Consider the following 22,593-nt stretch of genomic DNA (forward strand, 5'->3'; position numbering starts at 1 on the left):
TACTTACATTTTGGTTTAAAATTTTTTTATGGTTGGAGGAATTTCCCATGAACAATTCAATATTTAGATGAAGTGGCAAATAATCACCTATGCTATGGGTCAGTTGTGTCCCCCAAAAGTTCACATACTGGAAACCTGATCTCCAATGTATCAGTATTAAGCAAGTGGGAAATCCAATGGTGGTGTTTGAAAGGTGGGGCCTTTGAAAAGTCATTGGATTGTGAGGACTGTGCCCTTGTGAATGAATTAATCCATTCGTGAAGTAATGAGTTATCATGGGCCTGGTTCTGATGGCTTTATAAGGAGAGCAACTGAGAAAGTTAGCTGTCTTGCTCAGGCTGTTTCTTCTGTGATGTGATACCAGGAGTTTTTGTAGAGAGTCACCACCTAGAAGAAGGCCCTCACCAGATGTGTTCCCTGGACTTTGGACTTTCCAGCCTCCAAACTGTAAGAAATAAATTTCATTTATTTATAAATTACCCAGTTTCGGTTATTTTTTAACAAGCAACAACAGAAAAGGACTAATATAACCTACCATTCAGATTTAATCACAGTGTTTTAGAAATGGAGAAAGAATCCACAGGGTTTCTTCAGGAAAGGAGAGTTTCAGGAATAAACTAGAATTTATATTGGATGATTTTAGGTTATTCCAAATGTTTAAACATTAATTAAAATCAGCAATATGTCTTTATATTTTTTGGCCTTTCAAAAAATTAAATTTAGCCTCATTTGAATGAAGGTCAATGGGAACTTGAAAAATATGAAGGAAAATTTTGAAAGGGGCTTCTTTTTGCCAAAGAATCTATAGGGAGTTTGTAGTTGAAATGAGCCAGCCATTATCTGCTATTTGAGAGAATTATAAAACTGAATTTTCCCGAACTGTATGGAAGAAGTATCTACCTGACTCCTAGAATATGTTCTACTGGAACTGTCTGATACAACTTTGTACAATGATAAAACTACTCTATATCTATGATGTCCAATATGGTAGCCACTAACCACATGTGGCTGTTGGGCACTTGAAATGTGGCTAGTATGTGATAGAAGCACTGAATTTTTAATTGTATTACATTTTAATTATTTAAATTTAAATAGGTACGTGTAGCTAGTGGCCACCATATTGGATAGCACAGGTCTAGACAATAAACTCAGAGTTCATCTATAACCATCTACATAGAACTTACCTATACCAAGCCTATACAATATTTGAAGTTGTTAAAAATACTTCATGCTTCTTTCAAATATCTGATAACTAAAAAGGTGGTTATTTAATTATTTCAGGCAATATGTGGTGGTGAAAAAAAAAAAACTGTAGTGGGAATCAGTGTCTGCCATCATTCAGCAGGGCTATCTTTGGAGGAGACACTTAACCTTTAGGTCTGTATTTTCCTTAGCAGAATAAAGAGGGTCTCTAAGATTTTCTCCAACTCCAACACTTTACAATTTATATTAATACTGTTATAGGTACTTAAAATAAAATACAGAGAAATTAAGAATACATTTTTACATTTTTCTTGGCTTGCTGCTTTTTTCTCTACAGATTTTTCTTTCTGTGGATTTTTCACTTTTGTGATTTTTGTTATCTCCATGCAGATAAGAGGGTACTTCAAAAAGTTCATGAAAAATGAAATCAAAAGATAATACAAATCATTCTATGAAGACCCTTCATATACCCCATCTCTAAATCTCTTCATTTGACTTCTTACACATACTGTTATAATTATAATGATTTAAGATCTCTTTTTGGATATTCTGCTCTTAAGCTCAATGTAAACATATCCGTTGCATGCTGCATTGTGTATCCTCTTCCTCCAATTCATTTGTTGAAGTCCTAACCTTCAGTAACTCAGAAAGTGGCTGTATTTGGAGATAGGATCTTTAAAGATCTGAAGTTAAAATGAGGTCATTAGGATGGGCCCTAATCCAATATGACTAGTCTCCTTATATAATATAAGAAGAGGAGATTCGCACACAGACACACACAGGGGGAAAACCATGTGAAGACACAGGGAGAAGATGACCATTTGAAAGCCAAGGAGAGAGAAGAAACTAATGTTCTCACTCATAACTGGGAACTGAATCCATAAATAAACAAATGAACAATAAAGAGAGACAGAGAGAAAGAAAGAAAGAAATGACAATCACAGTAATACATTGAACTTTTAGAAAACTAGAGGTGGAAAAGTGGAGGGGAGGGGAGGGGAGGGGGAGAGAGAGGGGGGGCTAACAAGGAATTGGTCAACAGACGCAAAGAATGATTGTGTATTGTAATGATGAATAAACTAACTATACTGATCTAACCACCACACATTCTACACAATTACTGAAAATCAACATTGTACCCTATATGTATGTATAATAAACAAACAAACAAACAAAACTAATGGATTCTGGATCAATATGGCAGAATAGACGGTCTCCAGAGTCACTCTCTCCCATAATCTACCAATTTACAGCTATTAAAAAAGTGACAACTGCCAAGCTGGGGCCATTAGAGCTCAGGGGAAGAGGAGGAGAGATCTACAGAATTCATGGAGGTGGGAGAAGCTGTGACAAGAGAAGGAAGCAATTGCTCTGACTCCAGCCATTTCAAGCCTGGCCCTGGTGAGCACACAAAGCAAGAGCTGGTAAAAACTGCAGTTGTGCCTTTGTGTGAAGTTGCTTGGAGAATGCAGGGGAGAAGAGGGCGTTGGTGGACCCCAGGTGAGCCAGACCAATAATGGGGTTCTCATGGACACACATAGGAGTGAAGGGCCACAGACAACTGAGAAAAGGAGTCACTCATAGGCCATTGAGTCATTGCAAGGGATTGGCACACAGCCCACCCCATGGGAAATGTTTGGAGTGCAGGGGGTGGGGGAGACTGGTCCACTGGGGGAACACTGAGGCACTGCATGGACAGCTGATCTGCCCTCCAATCAGCACAGGCCCACTCAGTGTAGACTGCTCAGGAGAATAGATCTGCAGGGGGTGCAGTTTGCTGAAAAGAGCCAGGCCCAGACCAGAGTTTTCACACAACTCAGGTGTATCAGAGCTTATGAGACCAGGAAGTACTTAAGAGGTCAACAATTAAAAACTGAGCTGCACAAAAAGCCTTTCCCAGGGAATCAGCAGCAAAGCAGCAATTCAGCTCAACCACAGGGCTCAAGTGCCAGTCCCCACAGGAAGTTCCCCCATTTTAGAAGTAAGCAAAGGATAACAAATTAGTTCCAACACAGAGTTTAAGTGGTGGGGTGGCTAATAATCCAACACAGATGTGAAAGTAAACACAAAACACCCACAGATTACCAGCAAATGTCTAACACCACTGAAGAACACCTATAAAACATAAAAGAACCAGAAGTCCCCTGGGCTCCTGAGCTGGGATGGGGGGAGCCCAATGGCCTCAGCCATGACTCCCTCATGTCTGTATCCAGCCCAGTGATAACCAAGCCTCTGCAGAGGACCCCCAGGCTCCCGAGTCTGGGGGGCAGGTGCAGCAAGGGCCTCAGTAATGCCCTCTGACATCCTCATCCAGCCCAGCCATGACTGAACTGCTACCAGAAGCTCTCCATGATCCCAAACTTGGGGGAGCGGGACAAGGGCCTCAGCCATGCCGCCTCATGTCTGCATCCAGCCTGGCTATGATCATGCCACCACCAGAAGCTCCCCAGACCCCTGAGCTGGGATGGGGTGGGTCAAGGGCCTCAGCCATGACCCCCTCCCCGCCCTCCACAAGCAGGCCAGTGAAAGAGCTGCTATGGGCCAACCCTGCCCTCCTCTCTTCACCTTTGTTTCCCTACCCCCCTCCTACTGCTCTTCAACAACACCTTTGAATGTAAATAATAATAATAATAATAAATTAATAGATTTTTTATTAATAACACTGCTGACATGTTGATCTCATCAGACTTCTGGCCTCTAGAATTTTTAGAAAATAAATTTCTGTTATTTAAGCCACCCAGTCTTTGGTACTTTATTACAGCAGCCCTAGCATAATATCTAAAACACTAAACTTAATGTTTTTCACCAGATTTCCACATTATCTATATATTTACTTTTTATTTCCTTGAAGTGTACAGACATTTATCCATCCCGTGTTAAGGAAAAAATAAATCCAAACATTTGAATAAAGTATTACACAATTTTTAAAGCACTGGACTTTGACATTGCTATTATTTATTCCTTATCTCCAGTTTTTGACAAATCTTGTTTTATCTTGCCTTGCTGCTGAGATTCCATTTTCTTTAAATCTCTTTCTCCTTTTCTGATAATTCTAATTTTAATTAACTTCTAAGGCCTTGTTCAAGTGGTCTCTGAGGGTGAGCTATCATTGATCTAAACTTTTATTGCATTCTACATAGTACACCACATAGGTTATTTATTTGAGTGTGGGATCCCTGTCTTATAGATATTTTAAAAAAATTGTCAGTTTTCCAATGCTATGGATCTCCTGGTATTTAGTAGACACTCCAGAAACATTTTTTGGAAATAAAACATGTAATAGTCTTGAGTCTTTAGATCTTAACTCCCATGATAGTTATTCTTTCCCATGTTTCTTCAGATATTCAGCGTTCACTGAGCATTTACTATATGCAAGACACTGTAATTATTACCCTTTCATTTCACTTGGATTATACACAAAGCCTTAGTCAAATTGTGTTTTCTTTTTGCTGGATTGGCTGATTGGATAATCATTCAAGCACTAGAAACATCTGCTTGATTGTACCATGTTATTTAATACTGATTTGAACCAAACTACTCTTGTGTGGAAGTGGGTAACTTTGATAGCTTGATTTGTTTTTAAATTATTTGGCCTCTTAAATATTTCTTTCTTTTGATTATTCAGTCTTAAAATTTTATATATATATATATATATATACATATATATATATATGTATATATATATATATATACATATATATATATATATATATATATATATATATATATATATAAAATAGTTGATTATATTCAAAGTCATCCTAAATCAGTTTGGAAAATCAGAAATTAATATCACTTTCAGAGAGGCTAAGTTCAGTCTATTAAAACTGAATTTTATTTTAATTGCAAATGACCATTTTGGCCTTGTCATTCATATATAAGGTCTCTGCGCTAAATGTTCTAAAACATTAATAGGAGAAATATTGAGTTACACATATAGTGGTGACCTCCTCTTATTTCATAAAGTAGTTTTTTTCTTCTCATTTGACTTATATACATTCTAAAAAGAAGAGTTCAAAGTGGGAATGAAGACAGGCCTAAGTAGTAATGGTTCCTCAGTCTGCAGCTTCTGTAAATTGAAAAGCATATGGGAATTTCCCCAGGAAATAAGATAAAAGGGAAAATTGGAAACAATAAAAAAAGAAGAGCTAAACGTCATCTCCCTACTCAGCTCACATGTCAGATAACAAAAAACATAGGACATAAGGACATAGAAACCATCTGCTTGAAATTCAGTTGATTTGGTATATAATTTCAGAAAATCATGAGATTAATCTGTGCCTAATGTCACCCTCTACACCCTCAGCAGAGGGAGCAAACTAAGCCTAACAAATTCAGAGTTAGGATGGTGTAGTGGATTGAATTATATCCTACCCAAACTCCTTGAAACTTGAATTGTGTCACCAACATTTTATGTATTAAAAACTTAGCCCCCACTGTGACTGTTAAGAGGGCGGGAAATCCTATCATGGTAATTGAAAGGTAGAGACTTGAAGAGGTGATTGGATTGCAGGACTGTGCAGTTGTGAATGGTTTAAAAATGGTGGTCAAGGGCATGGTTCTGAGAGCTTTAAGAGAAGAGGAGAATATGTCTTTTCCTCTTTCTGCTCTCTCTGCTTCCACCATCTTGCAATGTGAGACCCCTGGGTTACTGTTGCCACCACCAAATGGACTTTGGACTTCCCAGCCTCAGAAACTGTAAGCAATAAATTTCATTTTCTTTATAAATTACCCAGTTCCAAGTATTTTGTTATAAGCAACAAAAACAGACTAATACAGAAATTGGTACCAGAAGTGGGTTGTTGCTTATAACAAATACTTGAAAATGTCGAAGCACCTTTGGAACTGGGTGTTAGACAAAGGTTGGAGGAGTTTAGAGGACTCAGAAGAAGAGAAAATGACAAGGGAAAGTTTGGAATGTTTTAGAGACTGGTTAAATGGTGGTGACCAGAGTGCTTATGGAAATATATACTATAAAGACCATTCTAAGGAGTTCTCTGATAGAAATAAGAAGGAATTCTTTGGAAACTGGCGAAAGATCACCTTTGCTATGAACTGGCAAGAAACTTAGTTGCATTGTGTCCATGCCCTAGGAATTTGTGGAAGTTGGAACTTAGTAGTCGTAAACCAGAGTATTTACAGGAAGAAATTTCTAAGCAGCAAAGCATTAAGGAAACTGCATGGCTACTTCTAATAGCCTACTCTGAGTTATGGCAGCAAAGGCATGACATAAAGCCAGAATTTAAAAGGGAAGCAGAGTGTAAAGATTTAGAAAATTTACAGCCTGGCCATGTGTTAGAGAAGCAGAGAGCATGCAATAGGGCAGCCCAGTGACTACTAGCTAAGAAGATTAATACAAAAGAAAGGGATTATCAAGAGAAGGGGAAAAGACCCTGAAGGCATTGCAGAAGACTTTGGGATCAACTTTTCCATTTCAGGCCCAAAGGCCTAGGGAGACAGAATAGTTTTGGGGAATAAGCCTGAGGCACCCTCTCAGGGCCACCTTGGGAAACTGCTCCCAACACCAGCAACCCAGCAGTTTTGGCTGTGCTAGCTGTGGCTAAATTGGGCCCAGGTGTGGCTGGACCCTCAGCTTTGGAAAACACAAGCTGGAAGCCTTGGTGGCATCCTTGGTGGTAAGTCTGCAGGCTTACAGAATGCCAGAGCTGTGGAGGCTTGGAAGCCTCTACCCCGGTTTTGAAGGATGTATGGAAAAGTCTGGAGCCCAGGAAGACATCTGTCTCAGGGGCAGAGTAATCACCACAGAGAACCTTCACTAGAGCAATGCCAAGTGGAAATGTGGGGTCAGAGTTGCAGCAGAGAAACCCCAACAGCACCATGTCTAGTGGAACCATGACAGCAGGACTACCACAGAGACCCCAGACCTCTGGAGCTACTAGAGTGGAACCCCAGCCTGGTAAAGCTGAAGTCTGTCCTGCAACCAGGAAAGCCATAGGAGCAGATCTACCTGAGGACTTGGGGACCCAACCCCCACACCAGCTTTCAGAGGAGGTCAAACATGGAGTCCAGGTCCCTGACTCACCAGCATTGAGATTTAATGCCTGCCCTGCTGGGTTTTGGATTTGTTTGAGACCTGTTACTGCTTTCTTTTGGCCTATTTCTCCCTTTAGGAATGGGAATATGTACACTATGTTTGTTCCAGTATTGGATCTGGGAAGTAGATAACTTGTATTGATTTCACAGGTGGGGCTTTGAACTTTTGGACTTTTGAATTGAAACAAGTTAAGACTTTGGGGGTGGAATAAATGTATTTATATTAGAAAAGGACATGAGTTTTGGGGGACAAGGGGTGGAATGTAGTGGATTGAATTATGTCCCCACAAAACTCATTGAGGCTTGAATTATCTTCCAAGTTTTATGTATTAGAAACCTAGCCCCCACTGTGACTATTAAGAGGGTGGGAAATCCTATCATGGTAATTGAAAGGTAGAGCCTTGAAGAGGTGATTGGATTGTAGGACCATGCAGTAGGGAATGGATCAAAAATGATGGTCAGAGGCATGGTTCTGAGGGCTTTAAGAGAAGAGGAGAATCTGTCTTTCCCTCTGTTTGTTCTCTCTGCTTCCACCATCTTGCAATGTGAGACCCCTGGGTCACTGTTGCCACCACCAGATGGACTTTGGACTTCCCAGCCTCAGAAACTGTAAGCAATAAATTTCATTTTCTTTATACATTACCCAGTTCCATGTAGTTTGTTATAAGCAACAAAAATGGACTAATAACAGATGGAAAGGGGGTTTAGTTGGATTTATTATCCATCTCTGTCTTCAGCATGACAGTGTGTCCTCAATATATAAGAGCCTTAAGAGAACTTCTAGTTCAATTCTGTTATTTAGCAGATGAGAGTAATAAGGCCTTGAGGAGTCAAGATCTTGGACAAAACAAGATGTTTCTTAATTCACTCTTGAGTGTCATTTTTACCATTTAGACAATGCCAATGGTTAACACTCATCTGAGCTCCTGTTATATGAAAAGTAACTGTGGTTCTAACTATCCAAGTACATTTCTAACGAGAACGTAGGAACTAGATATTTTTAAAAAATAATAAAGAAGTTGATGGGATTGGCTAATAAAAGGGTTGATGGAAACAGACAAGTGAAACTTAATAGGGGAAATGTTAAATTCTGCAACTTTCTGTATAAAAGTTCAACTCTGTAATTGCAACATATTGCAGATCTGGCAAGATAGTGCAGTCATTAAGATCAAGGTAGAGTTTGCCAGACCTCAGTTAAAATTCTGGCCAAACCCTAAATAGTTATGGAAATTTGGCCAAATTTATTAACCTCATCTGTCTCACTATCCTTGTCTTAAATTCAGAAAAATAACTCTCTTATAGGAATATATTCACACAACATGAAACATGCTTAGGACGTTGTGATAGGTAGCCTTCAACATGGATCCAGTGTTCCATTCTTCTTGCTTTTCATGCTGTGTGTAGTCTCCTTTTGACTATGGACTGGGCCTAATGACTCACTTCTAACTAAAAGAATATGGGATATCAGTTCTGTGGTTAGGTTACTAAACATTGTGACTTCCATCCTGCCAGCTGACTGTCTCCCTTGCTGGTTTTGGTGAAAAAAGCAGCCATGTTGCATGGGTCTGTGTGGCAAGACACTGAGGCCCTCAGCCCCGCGGCCTTGAGAATCATTCTGACTGTGGATTCTTCCTCAGTTGAATCTTGATTTCAGCCTTGTGAGAAACTCAGAAGCAAAGGATCCATCTCAGCCAGCCTAAATTCCTGAGCCAGAGAAACTGTGAGATCATAAATGTGTGTCATTTTAAGCCACTGAGTTTTGGGATAATTTGTTATGCAGCAACAGACAACTAATACAGACAGTGTCAAACACAAAGTAGTGAGGTGGATGGCAAGGATAGGTGCTATTTTATCAAAAGTTGTAGGAGACAGGGATGAAGAGGAAGTGTTTGGGGAAGTCATGAGAAGACTGTTATAAACGGAAGGAATGGTATAAATGCAGGCTCTGATGTAAATCTCTGAGTGTTTGAACAAAAAGCAAGGATATCAGAATGGCTGGGAGGAGGGTGGTCATTTCAGGGGCAAGATCATGTAGTGTCTTATAGGTCGTAGAAAAGATTTGGGATTTAAAGAGAAAATGTGTGATGGATAGTGAAATAATCTGGTTAATATTTTGACTGCTGTATGGAGAATTGAATATATGTGTGTTTGCGGTGGTGGGGAAGAAATATTAGCAAGCAGACTTGTCTAGTGCAATAATCCAGGCAAAAGATGGTGGTGGCTTGGATTAGGGTGATTGCAGTCACGATGAGCAATAACCAAGGATATCTTCTGAAGGCAGTAGCAACAAATGTGCTGATGGGTTGAATGCGAGGTGTCATAGAGAGGCCTCATGGATGACTCCAAGATTTTTGGCTGGAGAAACCTGGTAAACAGTTTCCATTTACTAAGATGGGGAAGGCAGGGAGCCACAGGTCTATGGGGAAGAGAGAGAGTTCAATACACACCTAGTAGACATCCAGTGGAAAAACAGAGAAGGCAGACTGACACAAGACACGTTCCGAGAGGTAGGGGTTGGAGACATAAATTAGAGTGTTATCAGTACATAGAAAATATACCTGCGCCTATAGTAAGTGTAGACATGGAAGAGACCTGAGCATGAGCCCGAGGCACTCCAGCATGTAGGTGTGGGTGAGTGCAGGGAGGGGGTTTCAGTAGAGGGTACGTGGAATGAGGAGCCTCTCATCACAGGAAGACCGGAAGGAATGTTTTTCAGAGGCCAAATTAAGACAGCTGTTCCCTTGTTCTCAATTTGCTCGTCAATGATTCTCAAACTTGAGTGTGCATCACGATCACCTGGGGGGCTTGTTAGAACACAGATGTTGGGCTCCACCCAGTTTCTAACCCAGTATGAGTTTGGCCTAAGAATTTACCTTTTGATCAAGCTCTCAGGTTGCTCGTGCTGGTACTCACTATGCTGCTTGTCCAGGGACCACAGTTTGAGAACCAATGTTAGCAATCAAAGGTTGTCTAATTGTGGTCCACAGAGTATTTGTGATCACCTTGTCTGTTCTTTCATTTTTATATATTCAAAAATAAGTTGATTTCTTAGAAAGTTACAGGCATTGTGCTAGACACCAGGGATACAAAAGTACTTGGTCTGTAGTAGAGGACATGCCTATAAACATACTATTACAGTGCAATGTGATAAGAACAATAGGAGAGGCATGGACAAGACAGAGTAGCAACATGGGGATGGAAGAGGGGTCTGTGGGGGTTTTGAACGGGGAGCAGGTGCTATTTTAACAGTCATAGGTCACGGTTCTTTAAGTGGTCAAAAAGGAGGAAATGCATTCCAAGAATTAGTACGTGCAAAGACATGGAAGTGTGAACAGGCGTGGTGTATTCATGAGATTCAGGGTATTGCAAGGAATCTGATTTAGCAGATTATAGGGTTAAAGAGGCAGTGGAAGGGGATGAGGCTAGACTTAGGCTGGGTATCATTTGTATTTGCCCCATTGTTTAGCTTCTACTCAACATCTCATTAGGTTTGGACTTTACACATAAACGATTTTATTTGAAAACCTATATGGATTAAACCATTAGGGCTGTCCTAATCAGAGATTTTAATGACTCAAACAATTAAAATGGTTTCCTTTAGAAATAAAATTTAAAAAAAACAACACTAAAATATATTGTATGATTCCATTTATGTGAAATATCCCAAATAGGTAAATCCATAGAGATGGAAGGCAAATTAGTGTTTGCCACGGGCTGGAGATGGCGGGAGGAGGGGGGCAGAAAGGGAGTAGATATGACTGGTCTCTTTGGAGGTGATGAAAATATTTTTTTTTTTTTTTTTTTTTTTTTTAAGTTTTTTTTTTTTTTTTTTTTAAATTTTATTTTGTCGATATACATTGTAGCTGATTATTGCTTCCCATCACCAAAACCTCCCTCCCTTCTCCCTCCCCCCCTCCCCCCCGACAATGTCCTTTCTGTTTGCTTGTTGTATCAACTTCAAATAATTGTGGTTGTTATATCTTCTTCCCCACCCCCCCGGTTTGTGTGTGTGTGTGTATGTATGTGTGTGAATTTATATATTAATTTTTAGCTCCCTCCAATAAGTGAGAACATGTGGTATTTCTCTTTCTGTGCCTGACTTGTTTCACTTAATATAATTCTCTCAAGGTCCATCCATGTTGTTGCAAATGGCAGTATTTCATTCGTTTTTATAGCTGAGTAGTATTCCATTGTGTAGATGTACCACATTTTCCGTATCCACTCATCTGATGATGGGCATTTGGGCTGGTTCCAACTCTTGGCTATTGTAAAGAGTGCTGCGATGAACATTGGGGAACAGGTATACCTTCGACTTGATGATTTCCATTCCTCTGGGTATATTCCCAACAGTGGGATGGCTGGGTCGTATGGTAGATCTATTTGCAATTGTTTAAGGAACCTCCATACCATTTTCCATAGAGGCTGCACCATTTAGCAGTCCCACCAACAATGTATGAGAGTTCCTTTTTCTCCGCAGCCTCGCCAGCATTTATCGTTCAGAGTCTTTTGGATTTTAGCCATCCTAACTGGGGTTAGATGGTATCTCAATGTGGTTTTGATTTGCATTTCCCGGATGCTGAGTGATGTTGAGCATTTTTTCATATGTCTGTTGGCCATTTGGATATCTTCCTTAGAGAAATGCCTACTTAGCTCTTTTGCCCATTTTTTAATTGGGTTGCTTGTTTTCTTCTTGTAAAGTTGTTTGAGTTCCTTATATATTCTGGATATTAATCCTTTGTCAGATGTATATTTTGCAAATATTTTCTCCCACTCTGTTGGTTGTCTTTTAACTCTTTTAATTGTTTCTTTTGCTGTGCAGAAGCTTTTTAGTTTGATATAATCCCATTTGTTTATTTTTCCTTTGGTTGCCCGTGCTTTTGGGGTCGTATTCATGAAGTCTGTGCCCAGTCCTATTTCCTGAAGTGTTTCTCCTATGTTTTCTTTAAGAAGTTTTATTGTCTCAGGGTGTATATTTAAATCCTTAATCCATTTTGAGTTGATTTTAGTATACGGTGAGAGGTATGGATCTAGTTTCATTCTCCTGCATATCGATATCCAGTTCTCCCAGCACCACTTGCTGAAGAGGCAGTCCCTTCCCCAGTGAATAGGCTTGGTGCCTTTGTCAAAGATCAGATGGCAGTAAGTGTGTGGGTTGATTTCTGGATTCTCTATTCTATTCCATTGGTCAGTGTGTCTGTTTTTATGCCAGTACCATACTGTTTTGGTTATTATAGCTTTGTAGTATAGCTTAAAGTCAGGTAGTGTTATGCCTCCAGCTTTATTTTTTTTGCTCAGCATTGCTTTGGCTATTCGTGGTCTTTTATTGTTCCATATAAATGTCTGAATAGTTTTTTCCATTTCTGAGAAAAATGTCTTTGGAATTTTGATGGGGATTGCATTGAATTTGTATATCACTTTGGGTAGTATGGACATTTTCACTATGTTGATTCTTCCAATCCAAGAGCATGGAATATCTTTCCATCTTCTTGTATCCTCTCTAATTTCTCTCAGCAGTGGTTTGTAGTTCTCATTATAGAGATTTTTCACATCCTTGGTTAACTCAATTCCTAAGTATTTTATTGTTTTGGTGGCTATTGTAAATGGGCAGGCTTTCTTGATTTCTCCTTCTGCATGTTCACTATTGGAGAAAAGAAATGCTACTGATTTTTGTGTGTTGATTTTGTATCCTGCTACTGTGCTGAAATCATTTATCAATTCCAACAGTTTTTTTGTAGAGGTTTTAGGCTGTCCGATATATAGGATCATGTCATCTGCAAACAGGGACAGTTTGACTTCATCTTTTCCAATCTGGATGCCCTTTATTTCCTTCTCTTCTCTGATTGCTCTGGCTAGTACTTCCAACACTATGTTGAATAGAAGTGGTGAGAAAGGGCATCCTTGTCTAGTTCCTGTTCTTAAAGGAAAAGCTTTCAGCTTTTCCCCATTCAGGATGATATTGGCAGTGGGTTTGTCATATATGGCTTTAATTATGTTGAGATACTTTCCCTCTATACCTAACTTATAGAGGGTCTTTGTCATGAATGAGTGCTGAACTTTATCAAATGCTTTTTCAGCATCTATAGAGATGATCATATGGTCCTTGTGTTTGAGTTTATTAATATGGTGTATCACATTTATTGATTTGCGTATGTTGAACCAACCTTGCATCCCTGGGATGAATCCCACTTGATCGTGATGAATAATTTTTCGTATGTGTTGCTGTATTCTGTTTGCTAGTATTTTAGTGAGGATTTTTGCATCTATATTCATCAAGGATATCGGCCTGTAGTTTTCTTTTTTGGTTATATCTTTACCTGGTTTTGGTATCAGGATGATGTTTGCTTCATAGAATGAGTTTGGGAGATTTGCGTCCGTTTCAATCTTTTGGAATAGTTTGTAAAGAATCGGTGTCAATTCCTCTTTGAATGTTTGGTAAAATTCTGCTGTGAATCCATCTGGTCCTGGGCTTTTCTTTGTTGGGAGCCTTCTGATAACAGCTTCAATCTCCTTTATTGTTATTGGTCTGTTCAAATTTTCTACGTCTTCACGGTTCAGTTTTGGGAGCTTGTGTGTGTCCAGAAATTTATCCATTTCCTCCAGATTTTCAAATTTGTTGGCGTATAGTTGTTTATAGTAGTCTCGAATGATTCCTTGTATTTCAGATGAATCAGTTGTAATATCGCCTTTTTCATTTCTAATTTTTGTTATTTGAGTCTTCTCTCTTCTTTTTTTTGTTAGCCATGCTAATGGTTTGTCAATTTTATTTATCTTTTCAAAAAACCAACTTTTTGATTCGTTGATCTTTTGAATTGTTTTTTGGTTTTCAATTTCATTCAGTTCTGCTCTGATCTTAATGATTTCTTTCCGTCTGCTAACTTTAGGATTGGATTGTTCTTGTTTTTCTAGTTCTTTAAGGTGAAGTGTTAGGTTGTTCACTTGCCATCTTTCCATTCTTCTGAAGTGAGCATTTAATGCAATAAATTTTCCCCTCAATACTGCTTTTGCAGTATCCCACAGGTTTTGGTATGATGTATCATTGTTTTCATTAGTTTCAATAAACTTTTTGATTTCCTGCTTGATTTCTTCTTGGACCCATATGTTATTAAGTAGAATGCTGTTTAATTTCCATGTGTTTGTATAGTTTCCAGAGTTTTGTTTGTTATTAATTTCTAGTTTTAATCCATTGTGGTCTGAGAAGATACATGGGATAATTGCAATTTTTTTGAATTTATTGAGACTTGATTTGTGACCTAATATGTGATCTATCCTGGAGAATGATCCATGTGCTGATGAGAAGAATGAATATTCTGAGGTTGTTGGGTGGAATGTTCTGTAGATATCTGCCAATTCCAATTGGTCTAGAGTCTTGTTTAGATCTTGTGTTTCTCTACTGATTCTTTGCCTAGATGATCTGTCTAATATTGACAGTGGAGTGTTCAGGTCCCCTGCTATTATGGTATTAGTGTCTATTTCCTTCTTTAGGTCTAATAGAGTTTGTTTTATAAATCTGGCTGCTCCAACATTGGGTGCGTACATATTTATGATTGTTATGTCTTCTTGATGGATCAGTCCTTTTATCATTAAGTAGTGTCCCTCATTGTCTCTTTTTATGGTTTTTAGTTTAAAGTCTATTTTGTCAGATATAAGAATAGCCACTCCAGCTCGTTTTTCTTTTCTGTTTGCATGGTAAATCTTTTTCCATCCTTTCACTCTTAGTCTGTGTGAATCTTTATGGGTGAGGTGAAAATATTTTAAAACTAGATAGAGGTAAGTTTGCACACCCTTGTGAATGTACTAAACACCACTCAACTGTACACCACAACAACATGGATGAGCCCAGAGAAACTCATGTTGAGTGAAATAAGCAAAGCACAGAGGGATAACTACCACATGTGCTCACTCATAAATGGGAGCTGAGAGAGAAAGAAGGAAGGAAAGAAAGACCACAGTGGTGCATTGGACTTGCAGAGGGAGAGAACATACCTGGGATACAAAGTGGAGGGGGGGTGGGGGAGGGGGAGAGAGGTTGGGGATAATTGGGTGGGGGACATGGGGTACAAATGCAATTTGTGGTAATGGGCCAGTATGGATCTGACCTTCAGATCTTGGGCACAAGGGATGACAATCAGCTTTGTATCTCATGAATATTCATAACCAATAAAAAAGTACATTTAATTTTGCATTGTGTGAATTTCATCTCAATTAAAAGTATGTTGGTGTAATACAAATTTTAAATACAATATTTAAAGATAAAAACTGTGTGTGCTGTCAGGAACACAGTTTAAGGCTGTTCTAAATTTTATATATGTCTAGAGAGAAATATGAGGCAATTTGATCTTACAATATAAAGGTTGTTCACCATTAACCTGGCTGAACAGTACAATAGGAATTTTTGATGAATAAAAAGGAGTAGCTGATACTCTAAATTCCCAAAGCTTAGATAATTTATGTGAAGATGAACTTTCTCTTCTTATCTGATGACATTTACTGACTAGAAGTCTGTATTGTTATCTTGGGGATTAGTGTCTTGAAATGGCATTGCATTGTTGAATGTACTGTTTTCTATGTGACTCACAACTAAAAAAAAAAATCAGTCCAATATTGCAAATATATTCATTGATTAACATCAGATTATCTCAGCACATAGACTACTTTCAGGAGGAAAGCATTCATTTTTTGCTTAAATATTATTATGAAAACAAAATTTTGGTAAATTTAAAAATTATGGAAAAACATGCCCGTAAATTTATCCAATACTAATACAGCTATTGTTATTTTTTATATTTTCTTCCTTACAGTTTTTTTAAATAGCAATCTTTTTAAAAGAATCTTATTTTTGGTCCTCTGAAGTAGAGAATTGAGTTTATCATATTCTTTCTCCTAGCAGAGTATACTGGTGATCTGTGCAAGGCCTTTCTCATTTTATCTGTCATTCCCCTTCATGTCAACCCCACTCCAATTTCACAGGCCCCATCTATACTCATTGAGATGTATGCATGTGTGTGTGTATATATATATATATATATGTATATATATATATACATATGTATATATATATATATTTTTTTTCTGGATAGTTATGTAGTCTTGTTTGTTAATGTGTGCTTTTAATTTATGTAAATGGTATCATACAGATCTCATTCACTCCACCCTATAATTCTAAAGTGCTTTCTGTATAGCACTATCCTTTCTGCTCTTCAGCTCCCCTCCTGAATTTTGTATTTCACCTATTATATTTTTCATACCCCGTATCTCCAGCTGACTCTGTTCCTGCTTCGTGTTTCCAATACTCTCCTTTGTTTCTTTGAGAATACTTATTTTATTTAAAAATTTTTACTTAAAATTCTTATTTAATCCAGTCCATTAATTTGGCTTCCTCCACCAGAGTGCTGAGTTTGTTGTCTTCCTTCTACAGAACTTGCGTTCCTCCTGTTGAATTTAAGTAGATTTGGGGGAGGCACCTTAGGGTGGAGAGCCTCTAATGTTACCACCGGGGCTAGACCGCAGCCTCCTTCCATCCTTTCCTCCCTCACACTTACTGCTGTGGGTCCTATCTCTCAGTTATCCACTCTGTATCTCTCCCAGGGCATGGTTATTTTCTAAGAGCCGCTTTCCTTGGATTAAATCACCTAGACTAGTAGTTCTATGACTTTAGCACAGGAATCGTCAGGCCTGCTAGTCCAAGCACAGAAAGCTGGAACCCAGCCTGCTAGAGTTTCTGATGTGGAAATCTGGGGAGGAGAAGAGAATTTGCATTTCTAACAAGTTACCGGATGATGCTGATGCTGCTGGTCAGGAATTACACTTTGAGAGCCACAGACTTAGACAGTGGGATCAAAGAGAAGGAAACAAATAATTAGGTGTTGGCCCACATACCTGCATCTATAGTTTTTGCTCCTCCTTACTGGTTCCAGGATCTACCCCTGCCTGGATATTAACCTGAAGTGTCTGGTTAGCTCTGGCTGGCCCTGGCTGGTCCTCCTGTTGTCCTGCTGCCTGGAGTGGTAATTGGGTGAACTGTGACCCAGGACCATGTGATCTAGGATAAAAGGCACAAGAAGGAAGTTCTCATTCCATTCCCAAGATCATGGTTTTGGCCCCTCTTCTACTCTAAATAGACCTTCTCCCCTTCCTCGTTACCCCCACATGACCTGTACCTAACGTCTGTTTCCTGAGAGCTTTTTACAGTTTTATGTTCTAAAATCGACCAATTTCCCTCTCATTTGTGTAGATCATTTGCCAAACACTGGGGCAGAGCCAGTTTATCTTGTCAGGTACCCTAAAATTTTTACATAGTTTTTTCTTGTCGTTCTTAAAATAGCACAGTTATAGTTTTGCAATTTGTTTTATTGCCTACCTAGCACCTGTTATTGTACCTTATGTATTATAATTATTATGCATAATGAACATAATGATTACAAAATATGAAAATATATTACTTGAATAAACTACACTTTATTTAATTGTCCCCTATTGTTGGACATTGGGATTCTTTACCTTGTCCCATCATTATTAATAGCATTAAATAGACTAACTTTTTTAGTAATACTAACAGTATTAAAGGATACTTTCTTTTTTTGTTGTTTCTCAGTGTTCTGAAAGAGTTAAAGCAGATTCCAGAAATGCTTTAATTCTGGGAAAATCTGGTTCTTTTTGTCTGATTAATTTTCTGTGTGGGTGGTATGCTGCTCTAACCTTGTCACTGACAGAAAAGTTCAGATTTCATTTTCATAATGTGAGGGGAACAGAAGTCTGTCCTTGCAGCTCTCTCTGACTAAAGCTCTTGCCTTCAGACAATGATTGTATATGCTCTTCCATCCATCAACACACTGGTATCTGCTAGTGTCAGTTCTTCTTTGAATTGAAATTGTGATTTCTTTTGTTCATCTGGGTTATTTTTAAACTTTGACAGATCTTATTCAAAAGGCACAGGTTGTGCTCCAGATTAATCCTTCTCAGATTTGGTAGTAATCCTTATATCATTCAATGCAATCGAAGCAATCAAATAAAGAGAAAACACTTCTTTTCTAACTTATTTGGCCAACATGAGTGTTCAGATGACATAATTTTAGTTTTTATATAAACCCGTAGCATTTTAGTGAGCAGCATCTGAAAATAGGTTAATGAATCATCATGGGAGAAAACTTGAGAATCTTTGGTTTAAAAAAGGATGTTAGCACTCATTTAAGTCAATCTCCTACCCCAAAGCAAAAATTTCTATAGTGTGCTGATGGTCTACCAGTTTTTAATTAGATCTTTTCCATGGCTAGAAGATCCCTACCTCGTCAGAGAGCTCATTTATTCTTGGACAGCTGTAATTAAAGTTCATTGTTTAGTTTTTCTGGAGTAGATACCTGTCCTTTTAATATCCTCTGAAAGATACACTGGCTTCCTTTTGGAGCCATACAGAAAAAAGGTGTATTTCTACTTATCATAGTCTTTCAAATATTTGCAGATGTCTATCTGGTCTCCTTTCAGTCTTCTCTTTCCTCTCTTCTTTTAAAATAAGCATCTTTAGTCCGTCTAGGTTTTCTTTTTTCTTTCCTTCATTCCTCGGCTGTCTTCCTTTCCTTTCTTCCCTTCCTTCTTTCCTCTTTTCTTCTCTCCCTTCCTCCCTCCCTCTTTCCTTCCTTCCTTCCTTTTTCTTTCTTAAGATTATGATGTTTATACCGCTAATTATCAAACACTTTCCTGCATTTTCCAATTTGTCCATGTTCTTAACATAAGGGCTCTAGAGCAGAACACAGTGGCTCACAGACCAGAGGAAACACTTTAGGTTCCTGCGATTTTGACCCTAACATATATTGTTTCACAAATATATTAGAGACTTTCTACAAAGTTTATTATCATGGAGGATTTCTCTCTTATATAATTAGAGGTACATATTGTTTCCAACAGTCTTGTCCTAGAACATAGTTGCTGAGAGCACCTTCATTATGAGAGTTATATTTACATTGGTCATTATTAAATATTTTGTGAGGGCTTTGCCATAAAGCCACAATGCTTTCAATAAGAACATAGTTAATAAGAATAGATAAAAAGATTATCATTTACACCTGAGAGCTAATCTTAAATTGCAGTTTGAATTTCATGGCCCATAATGGGAGAAAAATAAAATAGAAAAAAGAATTGCTCAATATACTACAACCAGAAAAATAGGCAGTGTTTTATGCCTGGAAGATTTGTAAAGAATATTAGACTTAGACTAGAAGGAATCTTACATATCTTACTCTTCTAATTCATCTCAATGTCCTGGGAATCATTTGTATTTTGAAAGATTATTTTCAGAGGTGATTCTACTTTTTTCACTTTCTTTTTTTTAATTTCATTTTTTCCCCCTAGTTTGTACTCTATACAGATAATTGTTTTAGCCATTTTGAATGTCTTGGATGGATTCAACCGATTTGTCTATTTAATAGAAAAAAATCCTTTAATGTTAATAATATTTATTACTCAAGTTAGCCACAAGAGTCAATGTGGTAATTCTCTAAACATATAAAAATGAAAATCTGAGGTATACTTAGTGGTTTGTCTTTTTTTATATGAATCATTATACTTTAAGGTTTTATAAATTGTTAAGTTTTCATGCAAAAGTATATAAGATGTACACATATACATATATATATTTGGTATATGTATGTTTCCCAGAGGAAAACATAATATCAGTTTTAGTGATTATCACAACCTTACATATTTTAAAAAATGATTTTGCTAAGTGTGTATCCATAAACAATATATTGCTCAGTTTTGCCTATTTTTGGCCTTAGTATAAATACCATCATATTTTATATATTATTCTATGGCTTATTGCTTTTGTTCAACATTATATTTCTGTGATACGTCCACTTGGATGTGTATACTGTGGTTCATTTATTACTTTTTTTAGTGAAATGTAATTGATTATACATATTTGTGGAGTACAGAGTCGACTTGCAGTATATGTGTGCAATATGTGATGATCAAATCGGAACAGCTGACATATTCATCATTACAAAATGTATTCATTCTTTGTTTTTAATGCTGTGTGGATATATTACAATTTACTTATTCAACTTCCCGTTGACATGCAATTAGGTTATTTCCAGTTTTTGCGGGTTTTTTTGTTTGTTTGTTTTTTTCCCATTACAATGCTGGTGGGAATATTTTTCATATGTCAGATGGTACACAGATGGGAGAGATTTTCACAATGTAAATCCAAAACTGGAGGTGCTACACTGTAAGGTATGTGAATGTTTAACATTATCAGGTTAGTGTTTTTTGAAATTTTTAAAGTAGTGATATCAGCAATATATAAAAGTTATTCTTACTACATACCTTTGCAAATATTTGAGTTTGTCAGACTTTAAACATTTTTGCAAACTGGAGGGTGTATTCTGTACTTCATTGTGATTTTGATTTGCAAAATCTCTGATTACTAATTACTAATCAGATTGAGCGATTCTCAGATGTTCATTTGTTCTTTTTTTCTGAAGTGCCTGATTAGATCATATTTTTCCTTTATCACTCACAGACTTAAAAATAATATTATTGATATTAGTCATTTATTGTTATGAATGTTGGAAATATCCTTTGCTAATAAAATTTTTACTATATTTAAGATTTTTTAAAAGTTCTTGATTTTAATGCAATTGAATATATAAATATTTTCCATTTTGATTTGAGCATTTTTATATCGAGTCCTATTTAAAAATTTCCTCTATGCCCTGAAGACACAAAAATAGTCTTTTTTTATTATATTATTCTAAAGTTGTATTGCTTTGTCTTAAATTACTATATGTTTTGAATGCCAGGAAAGATAACTATCGATTTTATATATGAACAAATTAAAACAAAGAAATGTTCCTTTTTCTTTCTCCTAAACACAAGATATTTGGTATTTATGGAAGAGACTTACTCTTCTGTTTAGTGTTTGAAAACCAATTTTATAACTATAACCTGTTTCTGTGATGTTTTTATTTTTTTCTGTATATATTTTAATTGCCTAGAAACAAAGTAAAGCAGACTTTGACTTTTCTAACACCTATTGTTACATTTCACAGCACCAAATAATTTCTGGAGAGTGCTAGAAAATGGTATCTCCAAGTTGTACAGAGCACCTGAAGATTTTAGAACATTAAGTCATGACTCTGTCAAGTATACACACTTATTGAAGTCAAATTGACAACTAGAACATCTGACAACTGATTGTCACTGTCGAAGGAGAACTTTTCATTGTTTTTTTTTTTTTTTCTCTTTTTCTAATTTTATTTTATTTTGTCAATATACAATGTAGTTATTGTGGCCCATTACCCAAACCTCCCTCCCTCCTATCTCTCCCCCCTCCCTCCCAACAACCTCATATCTGTTCACTTGTTGTATCAACTTCAAGGAATTTTGATTGTTGTGTCTTCTTTCCTCCCTCATCCAGTTTATTTGTGTATTTATTTATTTTTAGCTCCCACAAATAAGTGAGAACATGTGATGTTTCTCTTTCTGTGCCTGACTCGTTTCACTTAATGTAATTCTCTCTAGGTCCATACATGTTGTTGCAAATGGTATTATTTCATTCTTTTTTATAGCAGAGCAGTATTCCATTGTGTACATATACCACATTTTCCGTATCCACTCATCTGATGATGAACTTTTGAGCTGGTTCCAACTCTTGGCTTTTGTAAGTACTGCTGCAATGAACACTGGAGAACAGGTATACCTTGGACTTGATGATTTCCATTCCTCTGGGTATATTCCCAGCAGTGGGATAGCTGGGTCATATGGTAGATCTATCAGCAGGTGTTTGAGGAACCTCCATACCATTTTCTATAGAGGCTGCACCATTTTGCAGTCCCACCAACAATGTGTGAGGGTTCCTTTTCCTCCACAACTTCACCAGCATTTATCATTCACAGTCTTTTGGATATTAGCCATCCTAACTGGCATGAGATGGTATCTCAGTGTGGTTTTGATTTGCATTTCCCGAATGCTGAGTAATGTTGAGCATTTTTTCATATGTCTGTTGGCCATTTGTATATCTTCCTTAGAGAAATGCCTATTTAGCTGTTTTGCCCATTTTTTAATTGGGTTGCTTGTTTTCTTCTTGTTAAGTTGTTTGAGTTCCTTATATATTCTGGATATTAATCCTTTGTCAGATGTATATTTTGCAAATATTTTCTCCCACTCTGTTGGTTGTCTTTTAACTCTGTTAATTGTTTCTTTTGCTGTGCGGAAGCTTAGTTTGATATAATCCCATTTGCTTATTTTTCCTTTGGTTGCCCTTGCTTTTGGGGTCGTATTCATGAAGTCTGTGCCCAGTCCTATTTCCTGAAGTGTTTCTCCTATGTGTTCTTTAAGAAGTTTTAT

This window comes from Cynocephalus volans, chromosome 15 (assembly GCF_027409185.1).
Source record: "Cynocephalus volans isolate mCynVol1 chromosome 15, mCynVol1.pri, whole genome shotgun sequence".
In the NCBI taxonomy this organism is placed as follows: Eukaryota; Metazoa; Chordata; class Mammalia; order Dermoptera; family Cynocephalidae; genus Cynocephalus; species Cynocephalus volans.